We start from the raw sequence: 25,555 nt of genomic DNA on the forward strand, positions 1-25,555 counted from the left end.
CAGCAGCTCTGCTAGAAAATTACAATCGGGCAACCACAGGACTTTACTACCCTGTAAGAAAAGCTCCAAAGGAGCACTGATTTTATACTTTACAAGATTCCTTTGGGGGAGAGTTCATTCATTACACCAGAAAATGAGCTTATCCTCCAAGTCGTAGACATTCAGCCAAGGCCAGTTGTCTCCAAGACTTAAAGGTCAGGAGACATATTCAACAAGAAAGAAAAAGTCAGGCTCCCCACATGGTCCCCATACTCGTATAGTCAATGCACCGACTTTGGCAAGCTTGCATTAATGAGTGGCATATACCTCCAGTTCAGTGGTTCAGAGGGGTAGGGGGGCATTCGCTGTATGTATAGTCCGATCTTGTCGGGTAGCAACTCTGGGGGCCGCAGCAGGCTTCTAAACCAGGAGTCCAGCAGCACTGATTCCAGTGTCTCTGCACCACACGCTGCCCTCCAGCCGCCAGACACAGAACACAGCACTGCCCCAAACAAGAAGGCCGGCGAGGCTGCCTCTAATAGGCCAGACTAAGTCACCTGGTCGGCTCGAGGGGAGCCCGTCATCACCTCCGCAATTCCGCGCCCGCCCTCCTCCGTGCTCTCGAAACCAGGCGCCATCTCTCCCCCAAGGCTTCACGGATCCAACGCCCGCCATCCCCGGGCCCCTCACCATACCAGCCCACGCCATCGTCTCTCAGCTCACAGACCATTGGAGTCGGTAGGGGACTTCACGCTCCCATTCTCTGCAGTGGGGAGTGGGGAGGAGTTCGTGCGTGCGGCGTTACGTCATGCCGCTTGTCACCTCTCAGTAAAAACCATTCTTCCTTGACAATCTCTCTCTAACTTGGAGAACTTTTTATCTAAGACTTCCTTCTCAAAAATCTTAATTTTTATGTTTATATTTGAATCCCATCTTTCGAATTCGGGCAGATGTTTAAAATCATCCAGCTTAAGCAAACATAAATCATTTTTTTCTGCAAGGGAAGCTACCAAGGATTTTCTTTTCAAAACCAAAATGTCCATAATAGTATTACAACATGTGGTAAGTGCTGTTTCCCACATCTTCACAAACTCCAAATCATCTCCAAAGGTAGGACTGGATCTTAGTCTCAAACCTCTGGGAATAATGTTCTCAGATAAATAAATGTTCAAAAAGAAACAGTCTAATTGATGGATTATTTCAGACTTCAAAACGATATACCGGACCAGCGAGTTGCAGGTGAAAAGTTTATTTGTACGGACCCATAAGACCACAGGTATAACAGCAGTATTCACACACAGATGTCAACGCGTTTCTGATGCTATCGCATCCTTAATCATGACAATTGTAACTACGTGTGGAGCTGGCTTTTCAACTCTAAGCTCCACCTCTCTCTCTGATGTCAGAGCATGATGAGTTACACATGTTGTATGTGTAAAGTGAGTTAGAACCAACATAAACACTTAAAAACAATGCTACCGGAAAATACTAAACAAGGAGTGCCAAAAATTTACACTATTTACAAGGGGCTGAATTGCGTCTCACAGTATTTTCCGGTAGCATTGTTTTTAAGTGTTTATGTTGGTTCTAACTCACTTTACCCATACAACATGTGTAACTCATCATGCTCTGACATCAGAGAGAGAGGTGGAGCTTAGAGTTGAAAAGCCAGCTCCACACGTAGTTACAATTGTCATGATTAAGGATGCGATAGCATCAGAAACGCGTTGACATCTGTGTGTGAATACTGCTGTTATACCTGTGGTCTTATGGGTCCGTACAAATAAACTTTTCACCTGCAACTCGCTGGTCCGGTGTATCGTTTTGGAGTAATCACAAGCACCTGTTGGAGTGTGGACCGTGCGCAGCGGTGGTGTTCGGTGAGCTGTCTGCTACTTATCTTGCACATATCGATTATTTCAGACTTACTGAGTTTCTCTAGTTCATGGAAGGTGCTTTTCATTTCGGAGAATCGTACTTCTGTATCTGTGGATCGTGGATCAATTACATATGGCTGTGATGCTGGTACAGCATAAATACTTATTATTATTAATTTATGATTCCTTCATAGTACATACATGATTTTGGGGTTATTGTTTCTTCTAACTTATAGCACCATAATTTATCTATCTGTAGTACTATCCATCTACAATTCTTCATCTTCTAAACTCACAGTATATTTATTCATCTATTCATAGTAATACTCACTCACAGTATAGAATTATTTTTTCTTTCATCTTTCTGAATAATTTAATAACAATAACAATAATAATATAACATTTCTCTTTTTCACTCTATCCATTTTTGTTTTATTATTTTCATTTCCATTCATTTTATTTTATTTTATTTCATCTTTTAACATTACATCATTTTTACATCCATTTATATTTATTTTTATTTTCATCTACTTTCTTTATTTACTTTATTTTCTTTATTCCTTCTTTTCCTTTTTCTTTTTCCAATCTATTTACACATCTAATTATTAGTATTTTCATCTCAAAGTTCATTTTACATCATCCCGTTATATTCTTTGATAGTAATCTTCCAGTATTTTCTTTACCATTCTTATTACTCATTTATAGTCTGTATCAGTCTGCTTACTTTGAATTCATTTAGTGTCACTATCCAAATCATTATAACACATTGATATCAGGTGTAACTTCAAGTAATTCACACATAATGCTATTCATTACATCTATAAATTTGTCTCTATTTATTCATACTATCGGTTCTTCTCTGTATATGTCTAACGGCTTCCGTTCCAAGTGAAAACAGCGGTACTCCCGTGTAGACGCACAGTCCTCCACTAGGTTGGCTCGTACCCAGTACTTCATCCACAAAGAAAATAGCAATTGAAGACAGCGTCTCTTAAGGTATCAAAAAGTTTTCTTCTTTTATTTTGCCATATGCGTACAAAAAAATTAGACAATGTTTCGGCCCTTTAAAACATACTGAGCCTTTCTCAAGTATACCACAACAATAAGCAAACAAGATTTTTATATACAGAGTAACCAATCACCATCAATACACAATTAAAAGACGTGCCAATCATGAGACCTTAGGGGCGGGGACATCCATCAGTAAAACAGTCTTCATAATTATATCCATAACAATAAGCATTAGATATACAGTGTCCCCTCCGGGAACTAACCCGTTACATCCCCCGTATTCAGGCTCACGCGATATCAAATCCTCTCCACAGATACCCAGAGAGTCCTTAGACAGGTAAAACCAGGTAATTTCCCGTGCCTACACTGTAGTAATTGCAATTGTTTGGTAAAGGGGGATTCCTTTCAACATCCACGAACAGGAAAAAAATACAAGATTAAAGAAAGATACACGTGTGAGAAATTTGTGACATTAGGGGACGTGAGTTGTGCACTATTCAGACTGGGGGATGCGGTTCCTTTTTAGGAGAAGAGTGGGATGTCCATGTTGTCTTTGAGGACCGTGATACAGGATCCTGCCAGGAGGAGTGTAAGAGTTTGCTGTGGAGTCGGCCTGCTACGTAGGACTCTGCTAGGCGAGATCCGTACATGACCGGCCTATAAGGGACTTTCTGGAGTGCTATCTATGACAACCATGAGTGCCATCCCTAAGTGGCGTACTGGTGAACTGTGTACCGGTGGCATGAAAGTAATATTCTGCTGAGTTGAAGCTATCAGAATGACGAAGTTATGCATACCTATGTTAGCTGGATGGATCAATTTTGGATCATCCCTATGATAGCGGATGAGCCCGCGTTGGACATTGGGCAGAGAAAGGGTTAAGCCTATGTGTGCGATGATCCCAGCTGGTTATATTAAACTAAGTGAAAGCTCCAAGATTCTATGGAGATGTGGCCCGAGACTGTGGGCGGCGAATACGCCAAGCTGCCAACTCTGGACTAATGGGAATACAAGCATCGCAACCATGACAACATCTACACCTATTGCCGTCCAGATTGTGCGCAGCCGCCTTCCCTTTGTTTACAAGCCAGGCCGGGAGGAGTGGAGCCGCTTGCCAGATGACCGTTCTCCCGGAGAGGATTTGTGATCGCGTGAGCCTGAATATGGGGATGTAACGGGTTAGTTCCCGGAGGGGACACTGTATATCTAATGCTTATTGTTATGGATATAATTATGAAGACTGTTTTACTGATGGATGTCCCCGCCCCTAAGGTCTCATGATTGGCACGTCTTTTAATTGTGTATCGATGGTGATTGGTTACTCTGCATATAAAAATCTTGTTTGCCTGGTCAATCCTGCCTTCAAAATGGCTAAAACATCCAAGGAAGGTAGAAGGTGCTGTTCAGCAGTTTGAGCACTGCCTGTTGGCGCTTACCCACGGCAGTGCTGCTGCGCCTAAAACTAAAATAGCCGGATTATGGCTAGATTTAGCCTCACACCCTCATGCAGTTGTGCGTGATAGGCATCTCTTTGGAGGTAGGGACGAAGAATAACAATACAGTCTTCTTAAGAGGCCCCGAGCTAAAAAATTAAAGGACAGCAGAGAACCCCCGCAAGTTGACATCCACAGATTATATGGTTCGAAATGGACAACACAAGGATGCTAAATTAGGATCCACCATTATCACTGTCTGTTTCTTTGAACAGTGGCATGTATCTTGGAGATACAATAGATGACCAGACAGCCCTGCAAAATTGCACTTGAATTGAAGTCGATTTGATTTTAAAATTTAAATTGAAGGTTAGAAAATAAAAAAACATAAAGTGGCCATTACCGGCCTTTAGATGAGGCAGGCGTGGAACCTCACAAAAATTAGGCCTGACACAGTAGAGTAAGAGTAAAAAGATAAATAAATAAAATAGCTGGCTGGTTGGAAGGTGCGCGATCGACAGGCCCCCGGCAACCAGTGCCGCTCCGCTGAAGACGTAGTGTGACGTCAGAGCATGGCAGTGAGGACACAGATAACCATTAAAAGTGAGGTAGCAAGTGAGCCTCCCAAAAATTAGGCCTGACAGTGCATGGCGGTGAGAACACATGGAGCCATTCAAACACTGATAGCATATGGACCACCCAAAAACTTAGCCTGACACCACAGACCCAGACCAAGATGGACAATACAATTATGGCTAGATTTAGCCTCACACCCACATGCAGTTGTGCGTGAGAGGCATATCTTTGGAGGTAGGGACAAAGACTCACAAAACAGTTTTCTTAAGAGGCCCCGGAATTTGATTTGAATGAATTAATACACTTTCAATCCTTTAAAGAGTCTTTAAGAGAGGGAAAGTGTCTATTAAAAAGACCTGGTCAATCCTGCCTTCGAAAAGGTTACAACATCCAAGGAAGGATAGAAGCTACTGGTAAAAGGATGGCAGAGGACACCCCTAAGATAAGATTACATCCACAGATAATATGGTTCGAAATGGACAAGACAAGGAAGGTAAATTGAATTTGACTATGAATTTGACTATAGCAGTTGGGGTAACATTCTCCCCCCACCGTTGTTTTGACTTTGAATTTGACTGTAGCAGTTGGGGTTAGTTTAACTGGTTGACTTGCGAAAATGCGCACAGATGCGGTGCACCTTGGTGAGAAAGTCAGCCACATTGGGGTAAGTTTTAAGGAACCGCAGCAACACTAGGTTGAAGACGTGGGCCAGGCATGGTACATGTGTGAGGCTGCCGAGTTGCAGAGCCGCCACCAGGTTCCGCCCCTTGTCACACGCAACCAAGCTCACTGCTAATTACACACAAACCCGAGATGCCAGTTAAGGCCCAGCAGTAGCCAACTAGGAGGCAAAGGCAAGCACACCAGTAGTCTACATGGGTGCCAGTTAAGGCCCAGCAACAACGAGGCAAGGGCAGGAACACCAGTAGTCTACATGGATGCCAGTTAAGGCCCAGCAACAACGAGGCAAGGGCAGGCACACCAGTAGTCTACATGGATGCCAGTTAAGGCCCTGCAACAACGAGGCAAGGGCAGGCACACCAGTAGTCTACATGGATGCCAGTTAAGGCCCTGCAACAACGAGGCAAGGGCAGGCACACCAGTAGTCAACATGTATGCCAGTAAAGGCCCAGCAGTAGCCAACATGGAGGCAAGGGACAGTTGCTGCAGGGACAGTTGAACGCTGCGCTTGGACACCTTGCTGGAGGGTGTGAAGCATAGTGGAGGTGAAGGAGTGCGTGTAGGGTGAAAGGCGCTCTTGCCGTGGGCCTGGGCGGGGGGGCTGACAGAGCCAGTAAGTGACACAGGGGAAGGAGCAGGGGTGCAACTTGCAGTCACTGAACGGCCTTGGTTCCACTGAGTGGGGTGTTTGGCACTCATATGCCTGTGCATGCTGGTAGTGGTTAGGCTGGTAGTGGTGGCTCTCCTGCTGATCCTGGGGTGGCACACGTTGCACACTACAGTCCCCCCGCTCCCAGCCCGGCCCCCCGCTCAACCGCAGCCCCCTGCGCCGCCCCGATCGCCACCCCCGCCACTCCAATCGCCACCCCCGCTGTCGCCGCTCCGATCGCACCCCCCGCCCCCGCTCCGATCGCACCCCCGCCGCTCCGATCGCACCCCCGCCGCTGCTCCGATTGCCCCCCCCCCCGCCTCCGCTCTGATCGCGCCCCCCCCCCCTCCAGCCACCGCTGCGATCGCCCCCGCCGCCCTGGCCACGAGCATACGTTACCTGCTCCGCGTTGCAGGTCTTCGAAATCCCCGGCTCCCCTCTTCAGCGCATTGATTGGCTGAAGAGATGAGCCGGGAATTTCAAACAGCTCCTCTTCAGCCAATCAGTGCTCCTCTTCAGCACTGATTGGCTGAAGAGGAGCCGTTTAAAAGTCCCGGCTCCCCTCTTCAGCCAATCAATGCACGGCAGCACTGATTGGCTGAAGAGGAGCCGTTTGAAATTCCCGGCTCCCCTCTTCAGCCAATCAGTGCTGCCTTGCATTGATTGGCTGAATTGGGGAGTCGGGAGTTTCAAACGGCTCCTCTTCAGCCAATCAGTGCTGAAGAGGAGCACTGATTGGCTGAAGAGGAGCTGTTTGAAATTCCCGTCTCCCCTCTTCAGGAAATCTATGTGCTGAAGAGGGGAGTCGGGGATTTCGAAGACCTGCTACGCGGAGCAGGTAACGTATGCTCGTGGCCGGGACGGCGGGGGCGAACGGAGCGGCGGCGGCAGCAGGGGGGCAATCGGAGCGGCGGCGGAGGGCGATCGGTGGGTGGCGGGGGGGCGATCGGAGCGGGGGTGACGATCGAAGCGGCGGCGGGGGTGACGATCGGAGCTGCGCCGGAAGCGTGGGTGGCGATCGAGCCGACGCAGGGGGCTGCGGATGAGCGGGGGGCCGGGCTGCGAGTGGGGGGCCGGGCACCGGGCGGGGCTGCGGGCGGCGGCCGGCCGGACTATCGCGTGACGACTGTTTACGCGGAACGATCGGCGAACGACGATTTATGAACATATTAAAAGATCAAAATGAACGATTTTTCGATCGTTCGCCACCTTTACATGTACAATTATTGTTCAAATTTTATCGTTATCGCGCAAATTCGCCCGATAATCGTTCCGTGTAAACTTAGCATAAGACTCTATTCAATATAGTGGAAAATGCTGATTTAATCACGGATGTTATTTACAAATAATTTAGCATTTAAAGGGGTAGTTTACCAAAACTTCCAGTACTTATCAGTTGCTGTATGTCCTGCAGAAAGTGGTGTTTTATTTCCAAGAACAAATGTGAAATCCATAGCTCCAGTAAAACGTAGAAATTTATTGGAACATATATAAAATAACAAAAGTTAAAAACACGCCTATAAGTTTTGTTATTTTATATATGTTACAATAAATTTCTACGTTTTACTGGAGCTTTGGATTTCACATTCATTCCTCGAATTGATTGCACCCGGTAACGGCCCAATTACTTTCCACATGCTCCATCCTGGGATTCCACTGGTGTGTACAGGACAAGCAGTTACAGAGTGAGCTGGCTGACACACTCTTTATGTATTATATCCAGACACAGTGATCTCTGCTGCCACCTCTGTCCATGTCAGGAACTGTCCAAAACAGCAAATCCCAATAGAAAACCTCTAATTTTTTTCAATCAGGAAATAATACCATTTTCTGCAGGAAATACAGTAGATGATAAGTACTGGAAGTCTTATGTTATTTTGTATCTGATCTCACTCCTCAGTTGTATCACTATGTCCACATTGTTAATAACAAGGCATCAGTAGTGTAAAACATATAATCATTAATCGAAGCAATCTAACATAACACCAAGTTAATATTCAGGTAGATATATTCCTATAAACAGGGCCATATTTATAACTAGGCACCTGTGGTCCAGTGCCTAGGGCAGCACCAGGGAGAAGGAAACAACTTTTTTGCTTATTATATTTTTTAGTCTCCCACCTCCCTTTCAGATTTGCCAGTAATGTTATTGGTCAGGTCTGGTGCGGTGGGGTCATCCAGTCACAGTATGGCGGTATTGGTCAGGTCTGATATGGCAGTGTTATCCAGTCACGGTATGGCGGTATTGGTCAGGTCTGGTATGACGGTGTTACCCAGTGACAGTATGGTGGTATTGGTCTGGTCTGGTATGGCAGTGTTATCCAGTCACAGTATGGCGGTATTGGTCAGGTCTGGTATAGCAGTGTTATCCAGTCACAGTATGGCGGTATTGGTCAGATCTGGTATGGCAGTGTTATTCAGTCACAGTATGGCGGTATTGGTCAGGTCTGGTATGATGGTGTTACCCAGTCACAGTGTGGCGGTATTGGTCAGGTCTGGTATGGCAGTGGTAGAGGGTAGAGAAGCAGGTTGGGCTGGCCCCCCCATTGCAGTTACGGGGCCGGGGGTGAGCTTCCGGCACAAGCAGCCTGTATCACACAGGCCCGGAAGCTCACAGCTGCAACCTCGCGGTGTCCAAACTTCTCTCCTGCTTGGCAGCAGTGCGATGACATCACATACAGGCACCGCGGGGCTGCAGCTGTGAGCTTCCGGGCCTGTGTGATAAAGGCTGTTTATGTCGGAAGCTCGCCCCAGCCCCGAAGCCGCAAGGAGGGGGGAACTGGGAGCCTACACAGCTCCCCCAGCTCTACCCGGTAGCTCACCAGGGTAGCAGTGCTGCTGGCTTGCGTCTGGGGCCCCAGCTGTGTGTGGGGGAGGGGCCCCAGACAGTGGAGGGGCTCCGTTGGACCAGTCCGACACTGCTGCAGTGTGTTGGTGCCAACAGTTGATCACAATATGTCCTGTTCACATTCAGTCACCGGCATCCTGCAGCTTTAAAACTTTTGCGCCACGATGTAATGACAGCGCCAAGCGGCTGATTCATTAAAGCACGGCACATATCTGTACGGTTCCCCCGCTCCCAGCATCTTATCACAGATGCTGCCCGGGCGGGGGAGACTTTGTTAAAGGCATGCCACGTCCGTGTTCCGTGAGAATGCAGCCTAAGGCTCGGTTCACACGTTGTAACAGTGCGGCTGTATTTGCGGCTGTAATTGTGCGGCGGTATTTTTGGTGGTTCGTGTGTATGCTTGGAAGTATAGGATATGCGGCTGCACAGTGCACACTATGTCTGAATCTACGGCCCTATCGTAAACGGACCCGTAAAAAATGAACAAGACCATTGTTTGCGGCTGAACATGCGGCCGAGGATTGACAGGCGGTCCGTACGGAGTACTTCAAAAATAGCCAGCAATGATGCCGAATGCCGATGCCTCTAATAGTTAATATATTAAATTACGAAAACACATTTTCTTTGTAATCAAGACACTTTCGTTGGTCAATAATTTATTTCTAACGAATCCATCATTTTGCAATTAAATATACTGTTAAAAAAAAAGATATATAAATAAATGTATATTTATCTATATATTTATTTTTTGACAGTATATTAAATTGCACAATGATGGATTTGTTAGAATTAAATTATTGACCAACGAAACAGAATTTATTTCCACGAAAATGTGTTTTATTAATTAAATATTAATTAGTACAGGAAGCTCTATAAGCCGGTAATTCATATTCCCGGCAATAGAGCATTCTGTACTAATCATCACTTTACTTTAATTAAAACATCAAATGTTTCTTCTAATTATGTTATCACAATAGCATTATTAGAAGAAACATTTAGAATTATATGTGCGCTCAGCTGATTGGCTGTTCGGCTGAGCGCACATATAATGAGCCGGTCCGCAGTACAGTGACTTCATTGTGCTGCGGACCAGCGAAGAGGACACATCGGGGTGAGTATAGAGCTATCCCCACCCCCTCCTTAGCTCTGCACCCCTCCCAGCAAGGAAGGGGGGTCACTTAACCCCTTCCTTGCTGGGATGGGTGCAGTCTGACATCAGTCTGGCCCCCAGGGGGTTAAGGGGGATGCAATACATCCTCCCTTAACCCCTTGGGGGTCAGACTGTAAGCAGCGATCTGTAAAGATGCTGCATACTGTAAGGAGCACAACACCGCTCACAATGATGGGTGTTGTGCTCCTGTTTGTGTGTTTTTTGTGTGTTTCTCCCTTTTTGTTTTTCAGATATCGGTATCCTGGGGATTACGTCGGATTCCATGGACTACGTCGATGACCAGCGGTTGTTCTTTGAATTTTTTTAATAAAATGGTCAATGAGGGATGTGGGGGTGTTTTTATTTGAATAAAAAATTTTTTAAAACTTGTGTGTTGTCTTTATTTCTTTACTTTATAGACTTAGTAGTGGAAGCCGTCTAATAGACGGAATCCATTACTAAGTTGGGGCCTAGTGTTAGCCGGTATAAAATGGCTAACACTAACCCCCTATTATTACCCCAGTACCCAATGCCACCAGGGGTACTGGGAAGAGCCGGGTGCCAGTGGTCCCGGAGCGTCAATATTGGCGCTCCTGGACCAGGCGGCAGCAGGCTGGTAAGATTTAGGCTGGGGAGGGCCTAAACCAATGGCTCTTCCCACCCTGGTGTTACCAGGCTGCTGTCGTTTGGTTTTTAACCCGGCTGGTTATAAAAATAGGAGGGACCCTATGCGTTTTTTTTTTTTTTATAAATAAATAATAAAAAAAAACGCATAGGGTCCCTCCTATTTTTATAACCAGCCGGGTTAAAAACCAAACGACAGCAGCCTGGTAACACCAGGGTGGGAAGAGCCATTGGTTTAGGCCCTCCCCAGCCTAAATCTTACCAGCCTGCTGCCGCCTGGTCCAGGAGCGCCAATATTGACGCTCCGGGACCACTGGCACCCGACTCTTCCCAGTACCCCTGGTGGCATTGGGTACTGGGGTAATAATAGGGGGTTAGTGTTAGCCATTTTATACCGGCTAACACTAGGCCCCAACTTAGTAATGGATTCCGTCTATTAGACGGCTTCCACTACTAAGTCTATAAAGTAAAGAAATAAAGACAAGACACAAGTTTAAAATATTTTTTATTCAAATAAAAACACCCCCACACCCCTCATTGACCATTTTATTAAAAAAATTCAAAGAACAACCGCTGGTCATCGACGTAGTCCATGGAATCCGACGTAATCCACAGGATACCGATATCTGAAAAACAAAAAGGGAGAAACACACAAAAAACACACAAACAGGAGCACAACACCCATCATTGTGAGCGGTGTTGTGCTCCTTACAGTATGCAGCATCTTTACAGATCGCTGCTTACAGTCTGACCCCCAAGGGGTTAAGGGAGGATGTATTGCATCCCCCTTAACCCCCTGGGGGCCAGACTGATGTCAGACTGCACCCATCCCAGCAAGGAAGGGGTTAAGTGACCCCCCTTCCTTGCTGGGTGGGGTGCAGTGCCGGGGAGGGGGTGGGGAGAGCTCTATATTCACCATCCGATGTCCCGATGTGTCCTCTTCGCTGGTCCGCAGCACAATGAAGTCACTGTACTGCGGACCTGCTAATTATATGTGCGCTGAGTCGATCAGCCAATCAGCTGAGCGCACATATAATTCTAAATGTTTCTTCTAATAATGCTATTGTCACAACATAATTTAATTTCATTAAAGTAAAGTGATGATTAGTACAGAAAGCTCTATTGCCGGCATATGAATTAACGGCTTATGGAGCTTCCTGTACTAATTAATATTTAATTAATAAAACACATTTTCGTTGAAATAAATACAGTTTCTTTTTTCAATAATAATCCATCATTGTGCAATTAAATATACTGTCAAAAAATAAATATATATATAAATATACATTTATTTATATATATATATTTATTTTAACAGTATATTTAATTGCAAAATGATGGAATCGTTTACATTTAATTATTGAACAATAAAAGGGACTTTATTAGACAGAAAATGTGTTTTATTAATTCAATATATTAACCATGAGAGACATCGGCTATAGTGCAGAGGATCGCAAACCCCGGTAATAGCGATTCATGTAAACTGTGTTCCCTGCTTTCCCAGATGCATCCAGAGGTGTTTGCATCACTTTCTTAACATTTTATTTGTTATTTTTAGTTGAACCAGATTTCCAAGTAAATGACCGTATGTTTTGAGCCGCATGTCTATTTTTTCCCACGGCCGGAGTTTCACCCGCACATTTACAGCCGCATAAAAAATACAGCCGCACAGTTACAGCGTGTGAACCCAGCCTAAGGGTACAAACACTCACACCGTATACGCAGCGTATTTACTGCTGCGATACGCAGCAAGTACACAACAAATACACAGCAAATACGCAGCAGATTAGATCTAAATAACTAAACACAGCATCAAATCTGCACCATCAAATCTGCTGCAGATCTGCTGCGTATTTGCTGCGTATACGGTGTGTGTGTTTGTACCCTAAGGGTATAAACCCACACACCGTATAAGCAGCGTATTTACTGCTGCGATACGCAGCAAATACGCAGCAGATTAGATCTAAATAACTGAACACAGCATCAAATCTGTACCAACAAATCTGCTGCGTATTTGCTGCGTATTTGTTGCGTATCTGCTGTGTATACGGTGTGTGGGTTTGTACCCTGAGGGTACAAACACACACACCGTATACACAGCGTATTTACTGCTGCGATACGCAGAAGATACGCAGCAGATACGCAGCAGATTGCATCTAAATAACTGAACACAGCATCAAATCTGCTGCGTATCTGCTGCGTATCTGCTGCGTATACGGTGTGTGTGTTTGTACCCTTATGGTGAGTTTACACAGGCAGATTTATCTGACAGATTTTTGAAGCCAAAGCCAGGAACAGACCATAAACAGGGAACCGGTCATAAAGGAAAGACTGAGATTTCTCCTCTTTTCAAATCCATTCCTGGTTTTGGCTTCCAAAATTTGTCAGATAAATCTGCCTGTGTAAATGCATCATTAGGGTAGCTTGACACGTACTAGGTCCTGGCAGATCACTTTCACTACATACACACAGCTGTTTGAACGACCGCTGCGTGTATGTAATAAGCCAGCCGCTTAACCCCTTCTGTTGCCGTCCGGCTCCCGCTCTGTATACATTACCTGTCCTCGCTGCATGGGGTCCCGGTGTACTGCTCTCCCGCCCGGCCAATTAGTGTGTTGCCCTGCCGCAGCCACTGATTGGCCGGGCGGGAGAGCAGTCCGCCGGGACCTCGTGCAGCGAGGACAGGTAATGTATACAGAGCGGGAGTGCAGCGGGAGCCGGGCGGCAGCTGAAGGGGTTAAGCGGCCGGCAGAATCACATACACCCAGCAGTCGTTCAGACCGCTGTGTGTATGAAGTGAAAGTGATCTGCCAGGACCTAGCCGACTCAGAGCTTTATTAACGCTGCGAGTCGGTACGTGTGAAGCTACCCTCAGTGTAGGTTCACTCAGAGCACTCTGTTAATTAGCTGCACCAGCTGTAAACTGCAGTGTGTTGGTGTCGACAGTTGATCACAATATGTCCTGTTCACATTCACTCACATTCAGGCCATATTGTGAATGATCAACTGTCGACACCAACACACTGCAGTATACAGCTGGTAAACAGTTAATTAACAGAATGCTGTGAGTGAATTTACACATACAGCACATTGGAACAAAAGTTTTAAAGCTACAGGATGCCGGTGAGTGAATGTGAACAGGACATATTGTGATCAACTGTCGGCATCAACACACTGCAGTTTACAGCTGGTGCAGCTAATTAACAGAGTGCTCTGAGTGAATGTTTATAGGAATATATCTACCTGAATGTTAACTTGGTGTTATGCAAGATTGCTTCGATTAATGATTATATGTTTTACACTACTGATGCCTTGTTAGTAACAATGTGGACATAGTGATACAACTGAGGAGTGCGATCAGATACAAAATAACATAAGACTTTTTACACACTGAGGTTGTTATCAGGTTACAACTCTAATTACAACTCAGATTACAACTACTGATACGCAGCTCGTACACTATAGCAAATAGCCAGTGTGAACAAAACCATATCGGGTAGCGCTGAAAGTGTGCGTTATATACATATAGCTAAGTACTGGAAGACTTGAGATTTTTTTAATAGAAGTAAATTACAAATCTCTTGCACTTTCTGGCACCGGTGGATTTGAAATATTTTTTCCTGTAATAGCAGTAATTCTTCATATCATTACCTTAACAGTAGTTTTTAATTTCTTCTTTTCCATACCTTTGATTAACCTCTTTGATGTCAGCACCTCACCCTCTATATAACACGGTTTGTTAACGGAGGTGGCCAATCGGCTGTTTGTGGAGGAAAGAGCAGGCAGTTAGAGCAGAGCAGGGAGAGACTAAGGGTACTATTACACGGAACGATTATCGGCCGAATCGCCCCTATCCGGCCAATTATCATTCTGTGAAATAAACACAACGATCAGCCAATGATCATTGTCATCCGCTGATTGTTGATATAGGTTCAGACCTATAATTGTCGGACACGGACTCCTCCTTGGCTTCAAATCTTTGGCTGATAATCTGTCAGGTAATGTTTCTGTGTAAATGGACCCTTAGGGTACTATTAGACGGGGCCGATAGGGGACCGATAATTAATGTAAACGAGCGCCGATCGGCTAGATCGGTGCTCGTTTACAGGGCCTATTACATGGCCCGATAATCATTTAACAACGGCTGCGCGCTGCAGCTTCACAGCGGCCTGTTTAGCTGATTGCCAATCAGCCAATCACAGGCCGGGACCGCCGTGGCCAGTGATTGGCTGAGTGGCCTGTCAGCTAAGACAGACCGCTCTAAAGCTGCAGCGCGCAGGACCTGGGGAGAAGAGGAGCAGGAGGGGCCCTGAACCCGGCATAGGTAATGCATACCAGTTTAGCAAGGGCTGCAAGGACATCGGTAACAATGTCCCTGCAGCCCTTGTTAAACGATTATCGGGCCATGTAATAGGCCCTGTAAAAAAGCACCGATCTAGCTGATCGGCGCTCGTTTACATTTATTATCGGGCCCCTATCGGACCGTCTAATAGTACCCTAAGGGTCCATTTACACAGAAACATTACCTGACAGATTATCTGCCAAAGATTTGAAGCCAAAGCCAGGAATAAAATTGAAAAGAGGAGAAATCTCAGGCTTTCCTTTATGACCTGATCTCTGTTTATAGTCTGTTCCTGGCTTTGACTTCATATCTTTGGCAGATAATCTGCCAGATAATCTTTCTGTGTAAATGGACCCTTACAGAGTTATTTAGGGACAGAGAGGAGAGGAATGGCGGAAATTGGATGATTTACATTATTTTTAAATTGTCATTTTCTGATTTTTGACACTTTTACAACAACTTGATTTAACAAATTTGCCTTTCTGTAATAGTCCCAGTACTGTAGCTACTATAGTTTTGGCTGTTTTAAGGAAATTCATTAAGATTTGATATTTAACTTAAAATTTGCAAAGCTCGCGAAATAAATTTCCAGCTGCGTTGCTCATCTCTAATTTTAATCTTTCTATTTCATTCTAAAATTATGTAATTCAGAACAATCTACCATGAGAAATATATATATATATATATATATATATATATATATATATATATATATTTTATAAGCAGCTATTAGCTGCATATAAGCTGTTTACTCTTTATAAAATGGAATAAAAACCTATACTAAAGTCATAACATCTTGAGACCAGAAAAAATGTATGTCATCCAGGGTGTCTCATCATTTATTCATTGCTGAACTTGGACACTATGAATTTAGCAAAATTTCTTCAAAATAGATTAACTGCTGTAGTGGCTTCATTGGTCAGTATTGGAGGGTGCTAAGGAGCTCCCCGCCACCATTGTTATTTAGTAATTAGACTGCTCTGTGCCCTTATGTAGTAGTTAGGCCCCCTCTATGCCCCTATATAGTAGTTAGGTTCCTCTATGCTTCATAAAGTAGTTAATGCCCCCCTTATAATATATAAAGAAAAATTGAGTTCTAGTATATTCCCCTTTATATGGCTAATTTCCCCTAAAAAAAACTACAAGTGGCCCATTATTGTGTGATGTTCTGCGCGTGACTGAAATGTTTCAAACGCCTGGGGCCTGTTGACAGAAATCAAAGTGGAGATCTAGTGTATATGCCTGTATATGGCTTGTAGCCCAAAAAAAAACAATAAAGTGTGGAATTACTTTTTACGAAATTCAAAAAACAAGGGAGCTCACCTCGGTCATTTAAGACCGTGATTATACGGGGTGCAGCTAAGTGTCCAAAGAACAACTACCAAGAAACAAGGAAAAGAAAAAAGCTGGACACTATTTACTCAAGCGCACACCACTATATACAAAATATACAACTTTTATTGGGACACAAAAAGATTTTTCGACATCACAACAAGCAGCAGATAAAAACAATTAAAAACCTACAAGGGTATATAAAGAACAAGAGTAGGGAACAAAAAATACTTCCCTACTACACCAGGGGATCAGACAATATAATTAATGCTCCACATGCAAAAAAAGATATATATCAAGTTATACAGTATATATGGTTCTCCAGATATTACTCAATAGATATAAATATTCAAAATTCACCAATCATAAGTATAAATATAAACAATCAAAGTGCTGCAGTGCCAATAAATACTACATGATCATAACGTCTGTGAATAATGAAATAAAAACCTAATGTATAGAAAAACAGAGAAACCAAACCATAGATGTGACCCTAATATAGCATGGGAGCAGATCCCCTGGTCCGGACCCAACGCGTGTCGTCACACTCAGTGACTTTGTCAGGGGTAAAGCTTAGAATGATATGATGTCTTATTTATAGTAACAAATCAATTATCTTACACACATGATTCTATGAATTCACACAATTACCTGTGGGGCTTTTCTGAGTGGAGAGAGCAACACACCACTACCTAAGATGGCGTCAATAGCGTACCTCATCCTCTACTGCGCATGCGCGCAGCCGGACTGTATCACATGACCACCCTGATCACTATTGCCATGATTCATCAATCAACTGCGCGTGCGTCGGAGGAATCATTTACTGCGCGTGCGCAGCGGAGTATATTTCACGCAAGACTGGACATGTCACATGACTACATGCGTTCCACCTTGCGTGTCAAGGCGTGTACGCATGATCGAGCAAAAGCAAGTCATGTGAACGCATGTGTTCCGTAATCTATGTCCCCACATGAGTAGTCCCCTATCTCGTGAGTATTATGCTATGTTATACTACATATAGCGATCACTACCATTGACAATCTACCACAGTACGCCATACAATACCGAAAAATGTTCACAATATAACACAATGGAGCACCACATCATATGTGCTCACATTACAACAAGAAATAAAATATAAATAAATAAATTATTTATACAACACAGTGTAGCACCACATCATATGTGTTCACAATACAACAAAAAATATAAATAATAAATAATAGTGAATATCCCATAATGTCATATGATGACTTATAATAACCACACAATAACCTTAATATAGCAGCAAAAATAAAAAATAATAAAAGATAAAAAATAAATAATAAATAAAAAATAAAAATGAAAATAAACCCAACACCAAACAACAACATAATGATATATATGATAGATCATAATACTAATATATGTAAGTATTAGGTCACTATAAGTAATAAGTCACCATAGTGACACATTATATAGAGGCGCGACAAAACAAAATACACCAAAAAGCAATATAATGTCACGGCATTATCGTATATCATTGTGTATCACTGTGATAAAATATAAATAATATCATGTGGAGGCGAAACTTCATGATATATATGGTAGATCATAATACTAATATATATAAAATAGGTCACTATTACGTAGAAACGAGACACAACACAATACACCAAAAAGCAATGTAGCGCAAGAGCACTATCGTGTACCATAATGTAACAACACCGTAAAACCGTGACACCATCGGATGGGTACTGATGATGTACCATCAGATGGGTGCTGATAATAGACCATAGGTAATAAAGCACTGTGCACTACAGTCCCAATCCTACTCCTAGTCCTAAGAGCGCCCTATAATGCCCTATAATGCTCTCTCCACTCAGGTCCCACATTTCAGGTCATGTATCAGGCCATAACCATGTGGAATATTATCCAAATCATGAAATACATTCCAATCATGTCCCAAATCATATGTACAGTGTTTATTATCTTCAATAATTAATAGTACAATTTGTTACAAGTCTATTTACAGTTATACAAGTCCATGTGTTGGTTTCCGTTTTTAAATCCAACCAGGAAGAGACTGGCAGAGCTCAGATGTCCAAGCCCCAATCCAAATGTCAGGAGGCGGAGAGGAGGTTTTTCAGTTATCTATAGTCATATTTCTATTCCGTTCTTTTCTTCTTCCTTTTTCTTCTTTTTATTATTGTACTTCTTCTTGTCCCAAACGATTCCAATGTCATCAGATCTCTACAATATCGTCTCTATGGAATTCAGATGCTCAGGATCTGACATATTCAAATCCTTATTGTTATAGTATATCAAGGTAAGTGGACGATGCATATTTTTAACAGATGATAATAACCTTCCTAAAAATAGGACAAAAGACAAAAAACATTATTATTTATAACTATACCAAACTAAACCAAAAAATAGTGACAAATAGTAGATTAAGTGGTAACCCAAACAGTGAAAAAATGTATTTGTTTTAAATTTTGAAATAATCTGTGTTGTATATATAATATAAAAGCTACCTGGTCCCAAGCAGTAGTGGATTATAATAGGGGCGTTTTGGCGGCAGCCGGGGCCCTGAGCTCCTGGGGGGCCCATGACCACCCAAAAAGACTTATACTTTCAGTGGTGTACTGTCTCCTGGCTACACTTCTGCCATGATTTGCAAAAAAAATCACAGTTTTTTTATGGCAATTTTGCACAAATCAGGACATCATGACATTATCTGTCCTGTACTATGAATGCCAGGCTAGTACTGCCATAGTTACAGTGGGCTGGGGGGGCCCAGGCTTAGTGAACAGCCCGGGGCCTATGGTAAAGTTAATCCGCCCCTGGTCCCAAGTGTAGTATATATATATATATATATATATATATATATATATATATATATTTGTTCCCTACTCTTGTTCTTTATATACCCTTGTAGGTTTTTAATTGTTTTTATCTGCTGCTTGTTGTCATGTCGAAAAATGTTTTTGTGTCCCAATAAAAGTTGTATATTTTGTATATAGTGGTGTGCGCTTGAGTAAATAGTGTCCAGCTTTTTTCTTTTCCTTGTTTCTTGGGAATTACTTTTTACGTTCTCTGTGTGATTGAAAACAGTTGAATGCCTGTCGACTGTTGCAATATGTAAAAGTTGACATACAATGTTTACCACTCTTTTGGCCTAGTTGCCTGTTGGCATACGTGCAATTTTAATACAGTGTACCCTGCTGGGTTGCCATAGTTTATTTTATTTTTATTTTTCTTTGATGAGGGGCAAAATTTTTATAAAATCTAAAAATCCCTTCTCATAAATTATAAAACCCTACAAGAGCCCTCCATAAATCAAATTTGAGTCCCTTTAAGTCAACTCTACATTGAAATGGACACCCCTGGGTTGAGTCTTGTACTGTTTCGCCTTAAAATTTTTTATTAATGGCCCATTAAGCCGAAGGTAAAGGAGGAGGAAATGAGCTGAACCATGCACTTCATAGACTTTGTTGGGTTGATAGGGGTACATTGAAAGTGTCTGTCAGAGCTTGAGAACACACATGGCACTTCTTTTTTTACTACTTTCCACCCTTACAGATACAAAGTCTGGGTTAATTTAGTGGCTGTTCATTTTGATAAACGTCAGCCTGTCTGCACCCGGCTGCACTGAATGCAGTCTCAGAGAGGCCACTGGGGTCAGGGATGGCCAGCACCTCCTAGGCGTAGAGGATCAGTTGCAGCCATGTGTCCCCCCCCCCCCCTCCCAGGGCCGTATTAACAGCTGCTGCTGCCCTAGGCACAAAACCTGAAAATGCCCCAGCATGGGGGGAACGTGGTTTTGGCCACATGCATTTCTTTACTTGTAGAAACATTGAATCACATTTTTATAGTTTTTAACTGCTTGTAACATAAATTTCCACATTGAATCAATGATTAGATCCGTCTGCATGTTGTCTGATGGAATTCTGACCACACGATTGGTAGATTGGTAGGTAATAGCTCCAGGCTTCACAGCCATAGCAGACCTGAACTTACCTCCCCCACCCCCACCCCCCCTCAAAAAGTCACCAGATTTACTGGCAAGGAGGTGGGAGACTAAAAAAAAAAAAAGTAGTTTTTTTCCCACTGCTCCCTGGTGCTGCCCCCCTGCAAGGTGCTGCCCTAGGCACCGGACCACGGGTGCCTAGTGGTAAATACGGCCCTGCCCCCTCCCAGAAGGATTACTCTCCATCTCCTCAGCCTCTGGGGCTATTCACGCATAGCGAACTGCATAAGCTCAGCGGGAGGCATACAGGGGGTTCGGACCAATACTCCATTAACGATATCTGCTGGTTGCAAACCCTGTCCAATTTAAGCTTTCTTCAGGCTAGTAAAAGGACTTGCACTTTGAACAGCTCTGTTAGCCTGGAGGAAGCTTTATAAAGACACAGTTTAATACCAAGTTACAAAACGTGGACCAGGCATGGTACGTGTGGGAGTTCACAAAGCACCAGAGGCACTGACAGGTCTGCTGCATATCATGCAGCACCTCAAAGGTGCTGTGCTTGTGGTCATTCCTGCTTGGACTAAATTTAAAATTTTGCATCTTGCCAGCCCAGAGATTTCAGAAGACCACAACACCACAAGGAGGAGGGGTTCTCCAAGCTGTCTGTAAGGGTTGTGGAAATCCTGACAGAACTAAGGGCAGCAGTCTTAGGTGGGGGTAGCATGTAGCCCATCCCTGGGGGCCACTGGATCCACACCTCCACAACTTTGACTTGGTGACCTGGGAGATGTAGCGTTCATGGCCACAAGCGCTTGTCCATGTTTTGGTGGTCAAGTGGACCTCTGCGCTAACCACATAACTCAGGGCCCACCCAATGTTTCATCACACGGCTAGGGATGAAATAACAAGGTGTTGTGGCTTCCATGAGGTCACGGAAGAATTTAGTCTCCACTGCTTTCATTGTTTTTCATCTTGCTAATTATTTTGTTTCTCTTGTTTCTCCACTAGACTGTGTGGATGACCTGGGTGGTGGACAAGTGACTGAAAATGTTATCGGCAATCCATTTTACCTTCTGTTCCTGCTTCTCCGGCCTCCCCACTGGTGTACCGACAAAGCCAGGGGTGCTGGATGAAAGTAATAACAATCCGGGGCCCATGATACCCTTAATCCACCCCTGCCAGCCCAGCATGCATAACAGTGACACGGTCGTGGGCCCAAATATGATCAAGGACAACATGGGCACAGAGTTTGTATGTATCCTCCATCTTTGCGTGGGGGCAGGGCTAGAAGGGGCATGGTTAACAGGGGGGGGGGCACAATTTCTGCATAGCCCATAGTACCCTTAATCTGCCCCTTTTGCTAATTGTTTCTCTTTATGTGTTTTTCAGGTCACTTGTGCTTGGACTGTTTTCAGAGCCCCTACTCAATTTGCAATGGCACAGTGGGTAAACTAAGCTAAATTTTCCTTTTGCATACACAATAAAACATCTCCAGACCAAGGAAGAATGAGCCCTCGATGAGGGAGTTTAGTGCAGGGGCCAGCTACGGGGAAGAGGTGTGGCTCTGCTGGTTTTAGCCTGCCTTTCCCCTATGGACTGTCCTCTGCCTATGGCCGCCCAACTGCCTTTTCCTGCCTTTTGTGGTGCTACACATGCCTTAACATCCCAACAGCTTTAAACGCTAGACATGACACTGGGCAAGGTCGGGTCACTCATTTCATTGCAAGACAATTTTAAAGAGGAAGTGTCTAACCACATCACACACACACAATAACAGTTAGCGGTGGGTACTGTTTGATGTCCCCTTGCCTATGCCATCTGTGGTTGTCATAGGCAATGTGATTAAAAGGGGTGCATGAAAATGTTTCTTTTGCTTTAAATTTGGCTTTCTGTCCATGCTAAGGGAAAGAAAAGAAGGTTTCCCTTACGGCCCATTGGCACCACAACATATGGGGTATTATCGCCCCTGCGAGCCCATGGAACGAAGGAATATTTAATGAAAACAATTAGCAAAGCTTTTAATCCCCTCCTACCGGAAGTATAAATAAGCCCCACCCCTCAACAGCATCAGTCTTTTTTACTTTGTCTCTCTTAGCCCTAGGGGACCTTGCGCCCTTTTACTTTGTGTTTCTCTCTTTTTTATACAGGTACCTCCTTTATCTAGGTCTGTATCATCTAAGGCTCCTGTTTTTATTTGGCAGGCCTGACTAGTTCTTTCAGGTCTGCTTATGGCGCAGGTCCGTGGATTAGCGTGTTAGTCATCGGGCTTATGTTCCGCGTCATCACGTTTTATTTTTGTTGGGCGCCGCTGGTCCGTGTCTTTCCTATGTGTGCCCGCGCCTGGTTTGCGCGTCATTGCGGCGGCTCTGCATATTGACGTCTGCAGTTGCAGCCTCCTTGGTTTGCGCGTGTTTGGCTCACTCTGCTTGCATTTAAAGCCCTACTGGAGAGGTAAGACCAGGTCTTACTGCTCTGTAGTCTTGCCTTACAGCTCGTGCTGATCATAGTCTGTGGGCTTGCTGCTGTTTTGATCTATTACTGAAGACCTATTCTTCTAATGTAAGTCGCTACTTTGCTGCTGTCTAGTGGTCATTTCTTGAGAACTACAAATACAGTGTAACGCCTGGACTAGTGGATTCACTGGACCGTCACCAGCGATGGCACTAACCTCACCAGGGAGCGGAGTCTAAGGGGCCGCTGGTTTTCACCAGAGCCCGCCGCAAGGCGGGATGGACTTGCTGCGGCAGGCGACCCCCAGGTCGCTACCCCTGGCTTGGTTGCTGGTGACGGCAGGCGAGGCGTGGCAGGAGCCGTAGGCAGGAGATGATACTGGCAATGGTCTGTAGGTGAGACCGCACGTGACAGGCTGAACACAGGAACTAAAGTGTAACGGGGAAGCAGGAACCAGGAACAAGGAGTGGGGACCAGGTAGCGGACAGGGATCAGGAGACAACAGGGAGCTGGGCCAAATGCTATGGGAAGCATGTAGAGGCTCCAACACCTGCAGTGGGGCAGGGCTGGAATTTATAGGGAGTGATAGTGTGCATGACCAATTAGGAGCGCACTGCCCCTTTAAATCTGAGACAGCCGGCGCGCGCGCGCCCTAGGAGGCGGGGACGTGCGCGCCGGCCGGCACAGCGACGGACAGGAGCGTGGAGAGGTGAGGCGCCCCCCGGGGCCGAAGTAACAGCAGCGCCGGGTCCCTGCCTAAGGACACCGGCTGCTGCATGGGGAAGAGAGGAGTCGCGGCGGCGGCCCGGAGCACGGGACGCCGCCGCGGCCGTGACAGTACCCCCCCCCCCTTTGGCCTCCCCCTCTTTCTGGCCTGTAGGAACCTCTTGATGAGATCTTCGTCCAGGATGTTAGCCTCGGGTTCCCAGGACCTCTCCTCAGGACCAAATCCTTTCCAGTCCACCAGGAAGAACCGTCTCCCTCTGACAGTTTTCATGGCCAGAAGGTCTTTGACAATGTAGACGTCGTCAGAGATGGCTTGTGGAGCAGAGAGCGAAGCCTTATCGGAGAACCGGTTGAGGACTACTGGCTTTAAGAGGGAGACATGGAAGGCGTTCGGAATCCGCATCGTAGGAGGTAGGCGGAGTTTGTAGGTGACAGGGTTGAGGCGTTTTAGCACCGAGAAAGGACCGATGAATCGAGGACCCAACTTGTAGCTGGGAATCTTGAGTCGGACATATTTGGCCGAGAGCCAGACTTTGTCCCCAAGGAGAAAATTCATGGCGGGTCTTCTTCTCTTATCCGCCTGGTCCTTCATGCGGTCAGATGCCTTGAGCAGAGATTGTCGAGTCTGTTCCCAGATTGACTGCAGGTCAGATAACAACTCCTCCATGGCTGGGACCTCAGAGGATGGAGAGAGAGGCAGAGGAGGACGAGGATGACGTCCATAGACCACATAGAAGGGTGACTTGCCTGTGGAGCTCGAGTCCAGATGATTGTAGGAGAACTCCGCCCATGGAAGCAGACTGGACCAGTTGTCCTGGCGAGCGGAGACGAAATGTCGAAGATAACTGCCAAGGAGCTGATTGACCCTCTCCACTTGCCCATTAGTCTGGGGATGATAGGCCGAAGAGAAGTCCAGCTTCACTTGGAGTTGAGAGCAGAGAGCACGCCAGAATCTGGAGACAAATTGTGAGCCTCTGTCAGACACTATATGAAGAGGAAGACCATGGAGGCGGAAGATATGCTGAAAGAACAGCTGGGCCAGGCGAGGAGCTGATGGTAATCCAGGAAGAGCCACGAAGTGGGACATCTTGGAAAAGCGGTCAGTTACGACCCAAATGACCGTGTCACCCGCAGATGGAGGTAAGTCTGTGACAAAGTCCATGCCTATATGGCACCAGGGGCGGTCTGGGACTGGCAAGGGCTGAAGTAGGCCGGCAGGTTTTTGATGGGAGGACTTGTTTCTGGCACAGATGGTACAAGACGCCACAAAGTCCTTGACATCTTGGAGTAGGCTAGGCCACCAGTAGTGGCGGGAGATCAGTTGCCCGGTCTTTAGAGCTCCCGGATGCCCGGCCACCATAGAGGAATGACCCCATTTCAAGATGCGTTTACGGAGTGCGGGGCGCACATAAGTCTTACCGGGAGGCAATCTCTGCAGAGTAGAAGTAGCAACAGGTACTAGGCGATCGGGAGGAATTATGTGACAAGGAGGTTCCTCTTGCCCCATGACATCGGATGCTCGGGATAACGCATCGGCCTTTATATTCTTCTCGGCTGGACGGAAATTAATGGTGAAGTTGAACCGAGAGAAGAAGAGGGACCACCTGGCCTGCCGGGGATTGAGGCGTTGAGCCGATTGGAGGTAGAGGAGGTTCTTGTGGTCCGTGTAGATGTTAACGGAATGTCTAGCCCCCTCTAGGAGATGACGCCACTCCTCCAGTGCCAACTTGATAGCCAGGAGTTCACGATCTCCAATAGTATAGTTCCTCTCGGCTGGGGAAAAAGTTTTAGAAAAGAACCCGCAGGTTCTGATCTTGCCTGATGTGTCCCTTTGCGAGAGGACGGCTCCTGCGCCCACAGAAGAAGCATCAACTTCAAGAGAAAACGGCTTGGAGATATCCGGGCGAACTAGAGCAGGAGCAGA

The sequence above is a fragment of the Dendropsophus ebraccatus genome, chromosome 1 (assembly GCF_027789765.1).
Source record: "Dendropsophus ebraccatus isolate aDenEbr1 chromosome 1, aDenEbr1.pat, whole genome shotgun sequence".
In the NCBI taxonomy this organism is placed as follows: Eukaryota; Metazoa; Chordata; class Amphibia; order Anura; family Hylidae; genus Dendropsophus; species Dendropsophus ebraccatus.